The sequence below is a fragment of the Pelobates fuscus genome, chromosome 9 (assembly GCF_036172605.1).
Source record: "Pelobates fuscus isolate aPelFus1 chromosome 9, aPelFus1.pri, whole genome shotgun sequence".
NCBI classification, from domain to species: domain Eukaryota; kingdom Metazoa; phylum Chordata; class Amphibia; order Anura; family Pelobatidae; genus Pelobates; species Pelobates fuscus.
Window position 1 is genome coordinate 169,208,308 of NC_086325.1, and position 16,869 is coordinate 169,225,176.

General features: G+C 52.5%; 1 protein-coding gene across 1 annotated transcript in view; it reads left to right on the forward strand.

Moving 5' to 3' along the window:
• The window catches only part of CFP (complement factor properdin), a 42,074-nt gene extending 40,619 nt beyond the window's left edge, over positions 1-1,455 (forward strand). Inside the window, exon 10 of the mRNA XM_063433073.1 lies at positions 1,251-1,455. The gene's annotated coding sequence lies outside the window, so the exon portion shown is untranslated. The remainder of the gene's footprint in view (positions 1-1,250) is intronic.
• The last annotated feature ends 15,414 nt before the right edge of the window (positions 1,456-16,869 follow it).

The following is a 16,869-nucleotide window of genomic DNA, read 5'->3' on the forward strand; positions in this document are numbered from 1 at the left end:
CCCACAACGACAGGAAAACATTCAATTGCCATGGAGCCAAAGTCTTTCCCATAGTCTTTCATTATACGAATGGGCTCCATGGCATAGCTATGTGGGGTATCACCGCTCAAACAGGGCAAGCACCGAATGACCCGGCTTTCGTGTATTTGCAGGGGAAAATCAAGCGTTTCAACATGGGGCCATAGTCACAGGGCAGCAGGCGGGCAACCAGGCTCCTCCAATGCACAGTGGCAGGGTTGGTCTTGTCACAATTATATAGTTACATTTTTTAAATAAATTTAAATAAAGCCCCCCTCCCAAATCTTACCTCAAAATCCTCTTCTGAAGGTCCCTCACCACCCCAGGGCACACGATGCTGACATGCTGCCTGTTACTCTGCTCAGGGCAGCTCCGCACAGCTCACTCTGCACTGTGACTGATGATGTAAATTCCTGCAGAACCAGCCACACGGAGCTGCCCTGAGCAGTGTTACACTGAGACAGACACACTGAGGGCCTTTGGAAAGTCCCTTTACCTGTCCCTCAGTGTCCCCAGCACGGGGAGAAGATTTCTAGCAGTATGGGCTCACGGAAGACTCCCCACCTTACTGAGTGCCGGCTGGGTGGGGAGATTGTTTAACTCCCCAGCTCAGCCATTACTGCCCTGCTCTACGGGCAGGCCCCCCAGTGCTCAGTCCGCCCCTGCTTGTTTCTTGTCAGCGCTCTGCACTCCAGTGCTCAGTGAACAATCAGCCTGCTGCTTCCAGCCCCCAAAGGAGAAATAAGTCTCCCCTGTCTACCAGGGAGGGTTTTATTTCCCCTTCTGCAGCTGATTACCTGCAGCTGAGCAATGGGTTGGAGACAGTCCAAAGCCCTGGCCTGGACCTTATATCTCCCGGCTGTGTAAAAACAGAGGAGTGGAGCTCCGACCCGCCCTGCTCTCCGAATGCTTCACCCAAGGGGCCCACATCTAAACATTTATTTATGTTGCATACAATACTTACCCCCCCCCCCCCCCCCCGGGGTTAAATGTCATATGCCTCTCTGAAGAAATTAGCAGAAATATAAACACCCTCACAAACAACACCATTCACTTCATCACAGTAGTCTGAGAAAAATACAGCCAGCCACGCAACAAGAAAGCCATTATTATTCATGGATCAGTCCCTTCCATGGCCATGCTGTAACTGTTACATTATATGCTTTCACACGCTGTTTTCTACAAATCTGTGTCAATCCATTGGTAATTTTGTTCTGTTTCATTCCTGACAGACTGTCCACAAACCACGTCATACCTGGACATTACATGTCAACGTTCGATCCCCGAGCTGCAGACATCTGTATGAGCTTCCCATGAGAAACCGGAACCGTGAGCCACAGAGCTTGTTTTATCACAGGAAGAAATGCCCGTCTCTCTCCTTAATACTCAAGATGTATTATAATCACTGTAATATTAAAAAACCCAGATTGTGCAATATTCACTATATTAATTACACTCACACTAGTAAACCGGGATTGTACAATATTATACAACTAAGATGTCATTTATAACAAAACAATGTATCTTATTACACAGACTGATTTCTAAACACATTTATTGTAGTTTAAAGACACATTACTGTGAGTATTATTGCTGTGGAGCTCTGTTATACACTCAGGCACATAACTGGGAGTATTATTGCTGTGGAGCTCTGTTATACACTCAGACACATTACTGTGAGTATTATTGCTGTGGGGCTCTGTTATACACTCAGACACATTACTGGGAGTATTATTGCTGTGGAGCTCTTGTAGCAGAGATACAATATTCTCCTAGTTATCTCCTCTTAGAATCCAAGTGAGGCTCAGGAACAAGGCAATTGTAAATCCACAGGCAAGATTTCCAGCAAGCAAAATAATACAGCAATATCCCAACAGCAATCCCAATAACTGGACGACACACAGTTTTAGGAGCAGAACTGACAATCTTTATTCCACAGTGCCTTATAAAGCATGCTCCCATGCAAGGGAGGAGTTTTCAACAATTAGTACAGTATCCAATCTGGGATTAGTAACCTCCCACACATCTCCTCCCCTCAGTTTACACCATAATCCCCTTTACACTGTCCTCAGATTCCCCCAGTTCCTGGATGTACCCCTAAACCCCTAAACCCCTAGGGGTACCCCTTTAAATGGCACATCCCCTGATAGCCCTGATCTGGGTGAGTAACATATCTAAAAATCACCCAGATCGGACCAGGGGTTCGGGAATTTTATGGAGGTAATAAAAAGACCGACCACGCTGGATGTAACAGCCGAATTGGGTTCCATGCGATGGGGCCCTGCGGTCGGTCACTGTATAAGGGAACACTTTACACGAACGGCTAAAGGTACAGCGATTAGATAGGGTTCACAGGACATCCCCTCGTTCGGTTGTTTTTGTCCACCGAACGAGGGGCCGTTCGGTAGTTTGGAACCGTACGGACCGGGCTGGTGGAGGTCTCAGCGGTGTTCGCCTAGTCGAGTGTCCGATTTGGGTTCCAGACACTTGTATGTACGTAGTGGGGAATCGCGATGCAGCCTAGAACAAAATCTAACCCTATTCAACCCCCCAGTAACGACAGACCACTTAGTATGGATGAAACAGGCCACAGCATTTATTATCACAAACTAAGTTACTGCATAACACATCCATAACTTTATTTATTAAATCTCTTCTTTTCTGTAACCAAAACGTTAGACATAAATAAGCATAAATTAACATATATACATATATAACTCCACCCATAGTGTTATACAGTGACCCAACCGTCATTGCCAATAAACAGAGTGGTTCCTAATCACCACTCCCTCACCTCCCCCCCTCGTCATAAAAATCATATATTTCCAATGCCCGCCATCAGCCGACCTTATCCACGCTCGATGGGCACGAGACCTCAGGCAACCTAAAGTTTAACCTTTGAAGCAGGGGAGGTTTGAGACCTTAAAAAACTTGTTCATCTCATTCCATCTACTTAAACGTAACCTCAAACTCAATTGGCAAGGACATACCCCCGCCACAACCCCGCTGATTTTAGGTGTAAAACAGCGGGGTTGTGGCGGGGGTATGTCCTTGCCAATTGAGTTTGAGGTTACGTTTAAGTAGATGGAATGACCCCACCACAACCAGAGATATATATATATATAATGCTAGACCCCTTATGTAGAGTAAAACTTGAAAGCCGTCCCAGGCTCTATATAATATGCAGGAGGGAGCCTAAAAAGGCTAAAACAATACCTTTGAGGGGAGCAGCAAAGGATACAAAGTGGAGAATCCAAAATTCATTTAACAAATAAACAATTAAAACAGGGACAAAAGCAGTGTATAAATAGTAAAATATACCAGGCACAAAGCCAAAATAAAACACTGCAGAGTAAATAAGAAAAGTCCCAGATACAATAATTCGGTCTAGCAGCAACCGCGTTTCAACTCCAGCCGGAGCCTTCCTCAGTGCACCGTTAACATAGGCCTTGTACAACCTCCAGCAAGCGCACCCATCCCCTCGAGATAACCAGCCCACATCCGGCCAAACCCCAAGGCGAACTGGAATCCCCCAAGCCAAACCTAGAAACCCATCTTGTCCGATTTCCGACGGCAGCGCACCAGGGCACTCACATTGCTGAGCGCACTGCCAACAGGAATGGGCGATAGCTTCAGCCGGCCCCTGAGAACCTCTGGTAAGAAACAGAATGCGTAACATGTCCAGATTTAAGAACACCCAAATCCCAAACAGCCACCGAATGCAGATCAGTCCACCCAGACAGATGACAAAAACCCCCGGTACTCCTAGGAGACGGGACACCAGGCCCAGGAAGAGGAGGAGCCACACCTCCCTCATGTATCAGGCGCCAGACCACCGAACCTCCACTCCCGAAGGCGTAAGATCCAATCACTCGCCCCGCACCTCCTGTCCCAAATGAAAGATTAGCATCCCACCCTCTTTATTACGGGGTGAGGGGGGCGGAGACAGTAACCGCGGGGAGAAATCCATTCGGAGACCAGCAGGGTGAACCCAAGGAACCTACCACCCTGACCCCCGCCATCCAAGCCCTGTGAACCAGTGGCACAAGCACGCCCAGCCTGGCGGCGTCTGTAGCCGCCCCAAACCGAACACCCCCTGAACCCACCACCATCCTTACCCAGGAATTCTAGCCCCAATTGGAGTACCCCAACAACAGGGACACAGGCGAGAAAACCCTGCTTCGAGAAGCAAACAAGAGGAGAGGAGGCCGAATAACCCAGGGGCGGAATAGCCCCCACCGAAGAAAAAACAGGACACATGTGGGAACCCAGCGCTCCCCCCAATTGGGACGGTATATTTCCAACTATCCTGGGAACCTAGCATACCCTGCTAGGAGCCTAACCAGTACCCTGTGCATTCAATTCACCTCAAGAGAAAGCAGAAAGGGCCTGGTTATGTCTACTCCGCAACCTCCAAGAACGGAACAGATTCTATTGATGAATCAGCCAACCGCTACCAACTTACCTTTCCCAAATACAACAGCCGTCGAGCGGCGAAAGCCTGAAGGAAGTCCCTTCCTATGCTTACTCGATCCACCAAAACCCCTTCCCACCTGCAGATGACCGTAACATGAATGAGAAGCCGCCAAGGAAGTGCTCTCATCCGGCCTGATCGGTCACACTGAACTGTAGAGGGCCCCACGCCGCCTCAGAGATCGACCCATGGACCCGCTACCTCAGTGGCCGCTAGACCGAGCGACCATGTCCCCACTGCCTTATAAATTTGGCCCTGCGGAGCCCGAAGTACGTCCTACCGTGAACAAGATAGAACCCCCCGGGAAAACCCCGCCTGACCAGACACTTCCAGACTCAAGCAGCGCCGAGCTAGGCGCCACAACCAGGGTACCACCGGGGTAGAGGGTACCGCCACACGATTGTCCCAAAGGAAGAACTACCCACCTGTCCGGGAGTTGGGGACCTCACGCCTACCATGCCACCAGAATGGGGAAGCTCCAAGACAGCCAGAGTCAGCAAGAGCTTGCTAGCTCACCGAGCAAGAGTCAGCACACCATGGAAAATTAATTAGGCCCCAAAAACCCCCAAACCCGCTGCAGCGGCAACAGGTGGAAGTCAGTGGAAGGGACTTAGGGGGCCTGATTGCACAAGCCACCATTAACGGAGGCCCAAAAGGAAAACCCCATACTGCCCCAAAGGCAACAACGATAGGCAAGGCCAGCTTACCCAGGAGGGCGACATTAAGAGCCACCCATGTGGGGAGCACATAGCCCCAGAACACTGATTGTCAGAAATACGGCCTGGAAAACAACAACCTGCCGGGCGCATCGGCAGCAGCCGGAAGCCCGAGCCCTGCAGTCCTAACCACACGGACTGATGTGTCATGCCCTCCCATACCTAACCCCGTGGATGGAACGACAACCGAGCAAATAAGAAACCATGAGATATTGACCATGCCCCTCTACAGGCACCATGTCCCAAGGGGGGGGGGGGGAACGACCCGCGGAGCTGACTTCGGGGGCACCCTAAAATTGGTCGGGAGGTAAGCCTACCAAGCTTTCATGGTAAGCCGCTCCCCCACCACGCGATCCCTGCGACTGGAACCCTCGTGGAATGGCACGAGGACCCAATTCTCTGTCTGCAAATTCCCACCAACCCAGCTCACCCTAGGAACGACACGCGTCCCAGAGAGAAAACCCTCACCACTGCTCCCTAGCAGTACGCGACACACGCAAGTCAAGCAGGCCATACTAGTGCCCCGCAGCAGCATCCAGAGCCACCCTAGCCGCCTGCCTCTTGGGCGGCAACGCCAGCGCTATTAGCTGCGCAGGACGCCGCAGCAAACTGTACTATAATATATGATAAACACTGACAAAAAGGGGGGGGGGGTTAAATAACCGGAGTGGACTCCCTGGTAAGTGGCGTCCAGGTACCGTTTTCCTCTTTCTTTTTCATTCCTTTTTTTGTGTGAATCTTTTATTCCTCATTCTATTCAGGTATTCATTCAGGACTTCTTTGTTTGTTTTTTTTAATGAAATTTCCAATTTATTTTTTTTGGAGGGGGGGGGGGGGCTTTTTTGCGCACTAATACCCCTCCCCAGTTTTAAAGGGACCCGATCAGATTGCAAGAAGGGACAACGTACTCACCAGCCAATGCCCGGTACACCATCCGCGGCATAACAAGCGTAGAAGTCCAGGCAGAAGACATTGAAATCAGCTTCCACTGTTTTCTTCCAAGATGTTCGAGGCGCCACCTGCTGGGCATTTCTATGAACTGAAGCCAGAACCTGGGAGAAGGGCATGGAGAGGACGTGCCACCAGGAGGCAGCCGAGGTAAGCAACCAGAGAGAAGAGCAGAAGGCAGAGAGAGAAGAGCAGAGGGCAGAGAGAGAAGAGCAGAGGGCAGAGAGAGAAGAGCAGAGGGCAGAGAGAGAAGAGCAGAGGGCAGAGAGAGAAGAGCAGAAGGCAGAGAGAGAAGAGCAGAGGGCAGAGAGAGAAGAGCAGAGGGCAGAGAGAGAAGAGCAGAAGGCAGAGAGAGAAGAGCAGAGGGCAGAGAGAGAAGAGCAGAGGGCAGAGAGAGAAGAGCAGAGGGCAGAGAGAGAAGAGCAGAAGGCAGAGAGAGAAGAGCAGAGGGCAGAGAGAGAAGAGCAGAGGGCAGAGAGAGAAGAGCAGAGGGCAGAGAGAGAAGAGCAGAGGGCAGAGAGAGAAGAGCAGAAGGCAGAGAGAGAAGAGCAGAGGGCAGAGAGAGAAGAGCAGAGGGCAGAGAGAGAAGAGCAGAAGGCAGAGAGAGAAGAGCAGAGGGCAGAGAGAGAAGAGCAGAGGGCAGAGAGAGAAGAGCAGAGGGCAGAGAGAGAAGAGCAGAAGGCAGAGAGAGAAGAGCAGAGGGCAGAGAGAGAAGAGCAGAAGGCAGAGAGAGAAGAGCAGAGGGCAGAGAGAGAAGAGCAGAGGGCAGAGAGAGAAGAGCAGAAGGCAGAGAGAGAAGAGCAGAAGGCAGAGAGAGAAGAGCAGAGGGCAGAGAGAGAAGAGCAGAGGGCAGAGAGAGAAGAGCAGAAGGCAGAGAGAGAAGAGCAGAAGGCAGAGAGAGAAGAGCAGAGGGCAGAGAGAGAAGAGCAGAGGGCAGAGAGAGAAGAGCAGAAGGCAGAGAGAGAAGAGCAGAGGGCAGAGAGAGAAGAGCAGAGGGCAGAGAGAGAAGAGCAGAAGGCAGAGAGAGAAGAGCAGAGGGCAGAGAGAGAAGAGCAGAGGGCAGAGAGAGAAGAGCAGAGGGCAGAGAGAGAAGAGCAGAAGGCAGAGAGAGAAGAGCAGAAGGCAGAGAGAGAAGAGCAGAGGGCAGAGAGAGAAGAGCAGAAGGCAGAGAGAGAAGAGCAGAAGGCAGAGAGAGAAGAGCAGAGGGCAGAGAGAGAAGAGCAGAGGGCAGAGAGAGAAGAGCAGAGGGCAGAGAGAGAAGAGCAGAGGGCAGAGAGAGAAGAGCAGAGGGCAGAGAGAGAAGAGCAGAAGGCAGAGAGAGAAGAGCAGAGGGCAGAGAGAGAAGAGCAGAGGGCAGAGAGAGAAGAGCAGAAGGCAGAGAGAGAAGAGCAGAAGGCAGAGAGAGAAGAGCAGAGGGCAGAGAGAGAAGAGCAGAGGGCAGAGAGAGAAGAGCAGAAGGCAGAGAGAGAAGAGCAGAAGGCAGAGAGAGAAGAGCAGAGGGCAGAGAGAGAAGAGCAGAGGGCAGAGAGAGAAGAGCAGAAGGCAGAGAGAGAAGAGCAGAGGGCAGAGAGAGAAGAGCAGAGGGCAGAGAGAGAAGAGCAGAAGGCAGAGAGAGAAGAGCAGAGGGCAGAGAGAGAAGAGCAGAGGGCAGAGAGAGAAGAGCAGAGGGCAGAGAGAGAAGAGCAGAAGGCAGAGAGAGAAGAGCAGAAGGCAGAGAGAGAAGAGCAGAGGGCAGAGAGAGAAGAGCAGAAGGCAGAGAGAGAAGAGCAGAGGGCAGAGAGAGAAGAGCAGAGGGCAGAGAGAGAAGAGCAGAGGGCAGAGAGAGAAGAGCAGAAGGCAGAGAAGACCCAGGAACAGGTAAGAGCAGGGCAAGAGAGGAAAAAAGGGGGGGGGGGCATAGAGGAGAGAAACAGAGAGTGGAAGGGGGAAGAAAACAGAGAGAGGGGAAAAAAAGGGGGGAGGGGGGAGAAAGAAGGACCGCCAGGAACAGAAAGAAAACATGCCAACAGGGGGGAGAGAAACCGGAGTCAGAGAAGGGATGGGGACTGAAAAAAGGAGGGGGGGGCAGGGGAGAGAGACCCCCGGGCGCCATCCTCACCCGGTAAGCAGTCCCCTCTCGGCCCCGCCATCACGCCCGCCATGCAGCGTTTCAGGAAGGCCTCCGGCCAGCGGCACAAGGCGCGGGATGCGCCGCCCGCCTCCTACAGCCTCCGGCACGAAGGCCCCAATGCCGGAGGCTGCCGCCCATGATCGGGCTGCAGGAGGGGGAGGCCGCAAGTCCCGCGCAGCGGTATTAGGCCACGCATCCTCCGCGGCAGTTGTAGGCCGCGTGTCTGGAGCCTCAGACATGCGGCCGGGTGAAGCCTCGGCCCCGGGCTCCACCTCCTCAACCAGGCCCGAGGAGCAGCATCAGGCCCCATTAGGAGACAGGCCGCGGGGGGAGCACCCACACCGGCAACCACCATGGGAGAAGGGCCAGGGGCCACAGGGAAGGCCCCAGATGGAGACAGGCCGCGGGGGGGAGCACCCACACCGGCAGCCACCATGGGAGAGAGGGGCAGGGGCCACAGGGAAGGCCCAGAGGGACTCAGGCTGCGGGGGGAGCACCCACCCCGGCAGCCACCATGGGAGAGGGAAGTAGGGGCCACAGGGAAGGCCCAGAGGGACTCAGGCTGCGGGGGGGAGCACCCACACCGGCAGCCACCATGGGAGAGGGAAGTAGGGGCCACAGGGAAGGCCCAGAGGGACTCAGGCTGCGGGGGGAGCACCCACCCCGGCAGCCACCATGGGAGAGGGGAGCAGGGGCCACAGGGAAGGCCCAGAGGGACTCAGGCTGCGGGGGGAGCACCCACCCCGGCAGCCACCATGGGAGAGGGGAGCAGGGGCCACAGGGAAGGCCCAGAGGGACTCAGGCTGCGGGGGGAGCACCCACCCCGGCAGCCACCATGGGAGAGGGAAGTAGGGGCCACAGGGAAGGCCCAGAGGGACTCAGGCCACGGGGGGAGCACCCACCCCGGCAGCCACCATGGGAGAGGGGAGCAGGGGCCACAGGGAAGGCCCAGAGGGACTCAGGCTGCGGGGGGGAGCACCCACACCAGCAGCCACCATGGGAGAGGGGAGCAGGGGCCACAGGGAAGGCCCAGAGGGATTCAGGCTGCGGGGGGGAGCACCCACACCAGCAGCCACCATGGGAGAGGGGAGCAGGGGCCACAGGGAAGGCCCAGAGGGACTCAGGCTGCGGGGGGGAGCACCCACACCAGCAGCCACCATGGGAGAGGGGAGCAGGGGCCACAGGGAAGGCCCAGAGGGACTCAGGCTGCGGGGGGGGAGGACCCACACCAGCAGCCACCATGGGAGAGGGAAGTAGGGGCCACAGGGAAGGCCCAGAGGGACTCAGGCCACGGGGGGGAGCACCCACCCCGGCAGCCACCATGGGAGAGGGAAGTAGGGGCCACAGGGAAGGCCCAGAGGGACTCAGGCCACGGGGGGGAGCACCCACCCCGGCAGCCACCATGGGAGAGGGAAGTAGGGGCCACAGGGAAGGCCCAGAGGGACTCAGGCCACGGGGGGGAGCACCCACCCCGGCAGCCACCATGGGAGAGGGAAGTAGGGGCCACAGGGAAGGCCCAGAGGGACTCAGGCCACGGGGGGGAGCACCCACCCCGGCAGCCACCATGGGAGAGGGAAGTAGGGGCCACAGGGAAGGCCCAGAGGGACTCAGGCCACGGGGGGGAGCACCCACCCCGGCAGCCACCATGGGAGAGGGAAGTAGGGGCCACAGGGAAGGCCCAGAGGGACTCAGGCCACGGGGGGGAGCACCCACACCCACACCAGCAGCCACCATGGGAGAGGGAAGTAGGGGCCACAGGGAAGGCCCAGAGGGACTCAGGCCACGGGGGGGAGCACCCACACCGGCAGCCACCATGGGAGAGAGGGAAGTAGGGGCCACAGGGAAGGCCCCAGATGGAGAGGGGAGAGGAGAGCAAAAGGGCCGCCACCACGTGTTTGTTTCCCGAATGGCGGCCACCCCGAGACAAAGGACCTACCGCATAGCTCGTTAATTACCCGCTTGCAACATTGTTGCCACGGGTAATTGAAGGCACACTTCACACAGGGGAGGACTGGTTGTTCGGTAGTTTCATTCCCTTACTTTATTCGAATGATTCTACCGAACAATCAGAGGAATACACTTCTTTTAAAACACATAGAAACTGGCAATGTACACGAATACAGTTATTCACATGAAATTTGTAGGACAGCCCAGGGTCATCTGCTACAACTCTGTTATACACTCAGACACATTAAGGGAGTATTATTGCTGTGGAGCTCTGTTATACACTCAGACACATTACTGGGAGTATTATTGCTGTGGAGCTCTGTTATACACTCAGACACATTACTGGGAGTATTATTGCTGTGGGCTCTGTTATACACTCAGACACATTACTGGGAGTATTATTGCTGTGGAGCTCTGTTATACACTCAGACACATTACTGGGAGTATTATTGCTGTGGGCTCTGTTATACACTCAGACACATTACTGGGAGTATTATTGCTGTGGAGCTCTGTTATACACTCAGACACATTACTGGGAGTATTATTACTGTGGAGCTCTGTTATACACTCAGACACATTACTGGGAGTATTATTGCTGTGGAGCTCTGTTATACACTCAGACACATTACTGGGAGTATTATTGCTGTGGAGCTCCGTTATACACTCAGGCACATTACTGGGAGTATTATTACTGTGGAGCTCTGTTATACACTCAGACACATTACTGGGAGTATTATTGCTGTGGAGCTCTGTTATACACTCAGACACATTACTGGGAGTATTATTACTGTGGAGCTCTGTTGTACAATCAGACACATTACTGGGAGTATTATTGCTGTGGAGCTCCGTTATACACTCAGGCACATTACTGGGAGTATTATTGCTGTGGGGCTCTGTTATACACTCAGACACATTACTGGGAGTATTATTGCTGTGGAGCTCTGTTATACACTCAGACACATTACTGGGAGTATTATTGCTGTGGAGCTCTGTTATACACTCAGACACATTACTGGGAGTATTATTACTGTGGGGCTCTGTTATACACTCAGACACATTACTGGGAGTATTATTGCTGTGGAGCTGTGTTATACACTCAGACACATTACTGGGAGTATTATTGCTGTGGAGCTCTGTTATACACTCAGATACATTACTGGGAGTATTATTGCTGTGGAGCTCTGTTATACACTCAGACACATTACTGGGAGTATTATTACTGTGGGGCTCTGTTATACACTCAGACACATTACTGGGAGTATTATTGTTGTGGAGCTCTGTTATACAGTCAGACACATTACTGGGAGTATTATTGCTGTGGAGCTCTGTTATACACCCAGACACATTACTGGGAGTATTATTGCTGTGGGGCTCTGTTATACACTGAGACACATTACTGGGAGTATTATCGCTGTGGAGCTCTGTTATACACTCAGACACATTACTGGGAGTATTATTGCTGTGGAGCTCTGTTATACACTCAGACACATTACCGGGAGTATTATTGCTGTGGAGCTCTGTTATACACTCAGACCAGGGCCGGACTGGGAAAAAAATTAGGCCCGGGCATTTTTCAATCAGAGCGGCCCCCTAAGAAGGGGGCGGGGCCAGAGAGGGTGTGTTTTGTCATCACTAATGACAAGCACGCCCCCTCTCAAAGTGAGCATGTTAGATTAATGCGCAGAGCCCGCTGAAGAGCTCTGGCATTAGAAAAAGGCCCTGAATTTGTTCTGCGCAGCACAAGCAAATTTAATAACATGCTTGCGCTGTGTTTGCTTTTAAATTGTCTCTGGAGTCTTCACAAGTGGGATACCAGAGGACAAAAGGGCCAGGAAAGTGTATGGTGCATGTGTTTGGAGCCTGCTTGTGGGATTGCGTGTGTGTAGAGTGTGGTGTGGTATTGTGTAAATAGGTCAATTTAATTTGTGTTTGTGGTGTAATATGTGTGTTATAGGGGATGTAGCGAGTGTGTGCATACGGGCTGTAGTGTGTGTGTATAAGTGACGTAGTGTGTGTAGGGGTTGTAGAGAGGGTGTGTTTAGAGAATGTTGTATGTGTTTGCTGACAAGGAATGTAGTGTGTGTAGTGTGTGTGTGTGTAGGAGATCTACTGTGTATAGGACCCAGAGTGTGTATAGGAGATTGTGTGTGTGTGTGTGTGTGTGTAGAGGATTACAAGTGCATATAGGGTAAGGGATCTAGCGTGTATCTGGAGCGTAATGTGTGTAGTGGTGCAGTGTGAGGGGTGCTGTAGTTTGTGTGTGTATATATATAATATATATATATATTTGGACGTATTGTATGTGTGAGGGGCGCAGTGTGTGTGTATGTGCTGTGTGTGAGGGTGTTTTTATGTGCCGTCACATTCTAGGTTTCTAATTTTCCTTGCCTGTTAACTCACTGAGGGTTATTTTATATATTTATATATATATATATGTATGTATGTATATATATGTGTGTGTTTGGGTGCTGTGTGTGTCTGGGTGCTGTGTGTGTCTGGGTGCTGTGTGTGTCTGGGTGCTGTGTGTGTTTGGGTGCTGTGTGTGTTTGGGTGCTGTGTGTGTTTGGGTGCTGTGTGTATCTGGGTGCTGTGTGTGTCTGGGTGCTGTGTGGGTCTGGGTGCTGTGTGTGTCTGGGTGCTGTGTGTGTCTGAGGGTGCTGTGTGTGTCTGGGGGTGCTGTGTGTGTGGGGGGGTGCTGTGTGTGTGAGTGTTAATGTATATTTTATTTAAATTGAAATGTATTTTTTTATTAATAAAAAAAATAAAAAAAATTATAACCCCCCTCCTCCCTTCGTACCTTTAGGGGGGGATCCGTTCTGCCTGGGGGGGGGGGGGGAGGATCCGTTCTGCCTGGGGGGTGGGGGTATTCCGTGCTGCCATCCTTCCCTGGTGGTCCAGTGGTGAGAGTGAACTTTAGCCTGTAGGCTAGAGTTCACTCTCGCAAGATCTGAGCGTTGCCGCTCAGACCTCGCGAGAGGACCCGGCGGAGCTGCTGGATAGAGCTCCGCCGGTCCTCTCTCCTGCCTCCCTCCCTCACACCCTCTCCTGCCGGCGGCTGCCTGTAACTGCCTCTGGGCCGGTGAAGGAGATTTTTGATCTCCCCACCGGCCCATGGAGACACACAGCGGGGCCGGCGCTCGGGTAGCGCTGGCCCTGCAGGGGCTGGTAGGGGAGATCCTGTGATCTCCCCTGCCGGCCTCGGCCCCACGGCCATCGCGGCCCACCGGGCATTTGCCCGGTATGCCCGATGGCCAGTCCGGGCCTGACTCAGACACATTACCGGGAGTATTATTGCTGTGGAGCTCTGTTATACACTCAGACACATTACTGGGAGTATTATTACTGTGGAGCTCTGTTATACACTCAGACATATTACTGGGAGTATTATTGCTGTGGGACTCTGTTACACACTCAGACACATTACTGGGAGTATTATTGCTGTGGAGCTCTGTTATACACTCAGACACATTACTGGGAGTATTGTTGCTGTGGAGCTCTGTTATACACTCAGACACATTACTGGGAGTATTATTACTGTGGAGCTCTGTTATACACTCAGACATATTACTGGGAGTATTATTGCTGTGGGACTCTGTTACACACTCAGACACATTACTGGGAGTATTATTGCTGTGGAGCTCTGTTACACACTCAGACACATTACTGGGAGTATTATTGCTGTGGAGCTCTGTTATACAGACACATTACTGGGAGTATTATTGCTGTGGAGCTCTGTTATACAGACACATTACTGGGAGTATTATTGCTGTGGGACTGTTACACACTCAGACACATTACTGGGAGTATTATTGCTGTGGAGCTCTGTTATACAGACACATTACTGGGAGTATTATTGCTGTGGAGCTCTGTTATACAGACACATTACTGGGAGTATTATTGCTGTGGGACTCTGTTACACACTCAGACACATTACTGGGAGTATTATTGCTGTGGAGTTCTGTTACACACTCAGACACATTACTGGGAGTATTATTGCTGTGGAGCTCTGTTATACACTCAGACACATTACTGGGAGTATTATTGCTGTGGGGCTCTGTTATACACTCAGACACATTACTGGGAGTATTATTGCTGTGGAGCTCTGTTATACAGACACATGACCGGTGTATAGTCGCCATATGGGCTGGCGGAACCTTGGACAAAAAACCCCCCACATACCTAACCCAATAACACACTGACACCTGGTATATGGGAAAATTTGTCCACAGCTTTATTAAATAATTTATAATATATATAACGATAATATTGCTTTAAATAAATTAACATATAAACATGGGTCATTGCCCCCACCTTCCGCCCCTCTCATCCGTATCCTTCTTTTTAATAGAGGGCAATGACCCCCAACATAACAAATACAAATATGTAACGACATTTTCCAACCTCGCCAACTTGAACCGAACAAGTGCCAACAATAAGTAACCATGGCAGGGGTATACCCGGATACCCCTGCCCCACCAGGTTCTGAGCCACCTCCAGGACTCGAAACCACCATTGACCATAATTCCACTTTTTTCCATGTTCCTCACGTTCCTCATAGGGAGCCTATGTCCTCTCTCTCAGCTCCCTATCCCGCCGCTGTGAAAAAACGGGAAACCCATATCTAAACATAAATATATAGGGAGGGTGGGCGGGACAAACTGAACCGGGTAGGAAATTAGAAGTGAACCTTACAAAATGGCTCCTCCCTTAAATAGCCAAACCCACATATCCCATAACCCACCTGTCCTGTCTGTTCCTCCTGGGCCCGCCTCCTAACCCCTGTCAAGGCCCTGTTCCGCTTAAGCTGCGCTTTGGCTACATGGGGCTACATGACCGGTGTATAGTCGCCATATGGGCTGGCGGAACCTTGGACAAAAAACCCCCCACATACCTAACCCAATAACACACTGACACCTGGTATATGGGAAAATTTGTCCACAGCTTTATTAAATAATTTATAATATATATAACGATAATATTGCTTTAAATAAATTAACATATAAACATGGGTCATTGCCCCCACCTTCCGCCCCTCTCATCCGTATCCTTCTTTTTAATAGAGGGCAATGACCCCCAACATAACAAATACAAATATGTAACGACATTTTCCAACCTCGCCAACTTGAACCGAACAAGTGCCAACCATAAGTAACCATGGCAGGGGTATACCCGGATACCCCTGCCCCACCAGGTTCTGAGCCACCTCCAGGACTCGAAACCACCATTGACCATAATTCCACTTTTTTCCATGTTCCTCACGTTCCTCATAGGGAGCCTATGTCCTCTCTCTCAGCTCCCTATCCCGCCACAAGCTCAGACCTTGACCCCTTAAGCTGTCTGAGCTCCGCCACCCCGAAGAAGGAACGCCCTCCGCATCCCTTCCTGCAGACCCAAGTTCAGCAGGTCGTAACCCACTGCTGAAAGGTGTACACCGTCCGAGCGGTAATACCCATCCAACCCCTCCTCCAGTTCCTGGTGCCTTACCACCACTCCCCCCAGTTTCCTGACAAAACTTGCCATCAGGCTGTTCACCTTACCCCTGCATCTATCAATGGCTACCGGGTCCCGGGCGTAACGCCACCGCTGCCTCGGAACAATCTCCGACCATACCAGCATCACCCCGGGAAGCAGATCAACCAACCGGTTAAGATCCTGCTTCATCCATTTTACCAGCCTCCGCTGCGGGGTGAGGCCCAGGTCATTACCGCCAGCATGTAAAACTAGCATATCCGGCCGCGCCCCGCCTGCGACCATACCAAATATTGCCCTGCAGACGTCCCCCCAGCAGAAGCCCCGATACCCCCACCAGCGCACTACGAGCTGGTCCTCCGGAAAGCCCAGCTGCTGGCCTTGAGCTCGAGCTGCAGCCCTCCGTCCGGCCCAGAAAATGAAGGAATGACCCACGATCCAAGCGACCCGGCCTGGGGAAGAAAGAAAAAACACAGGATAAAACCACCCGTACCCCCCAGGCCGCCCCAATGTCCCTTAGTGTTCCAACAAACCCAAGCGTACATATGAGCGGAACCTAACAGATTCCCATCTCCCAATCCGCTTGACTACCTCATCCCCCAAACCTAGACGTGTGGCCTCCGTGGCCGCCCCAATACGAAAGGAGTGGGTGCCGTATGTGCCGGCATCCAGTCCCATCCGACCCAGACCCAGACTGAAAACTTTCTGAAATTGGAAGCGAGAGAGCGACGAGCCATCCGCATGGACCAACAGGGACCCGCCAACCGCGGGCCTCTGACCCAAATACTCCGACACCGCAGCTACTGGGCACAATGCCGAGCCCGGCAGGGCCCCCAGCGTAACGTCCCGGCCCTTACCTTCCACATCCGTCTTGGACCTAGCCAAGTGTACCACCAGCTTCCCATCCAGTATACGTACCCCAGACACCTGTAGGCCCCCCGCGGCCGCCCGGGTGTTGCTCACCAACTCCCCGACGCGGAACGCCCCAAAGAAAGCCAAAAGAAATGCCACACGGAATAGCGACACCTCAAATGCATTGAAACAAATGGAGGGCAGCGCCTGAACAAGCCCTTCCAGCACATGCACCGACACCGGGCGCCTAGCGTCGGGGGCCCTCCGAGCCCTCCGATACCCTTTGAGTGCTTGCCGGACAATAAACGCCTTGGTAAGATCCGCTCCACCATGGA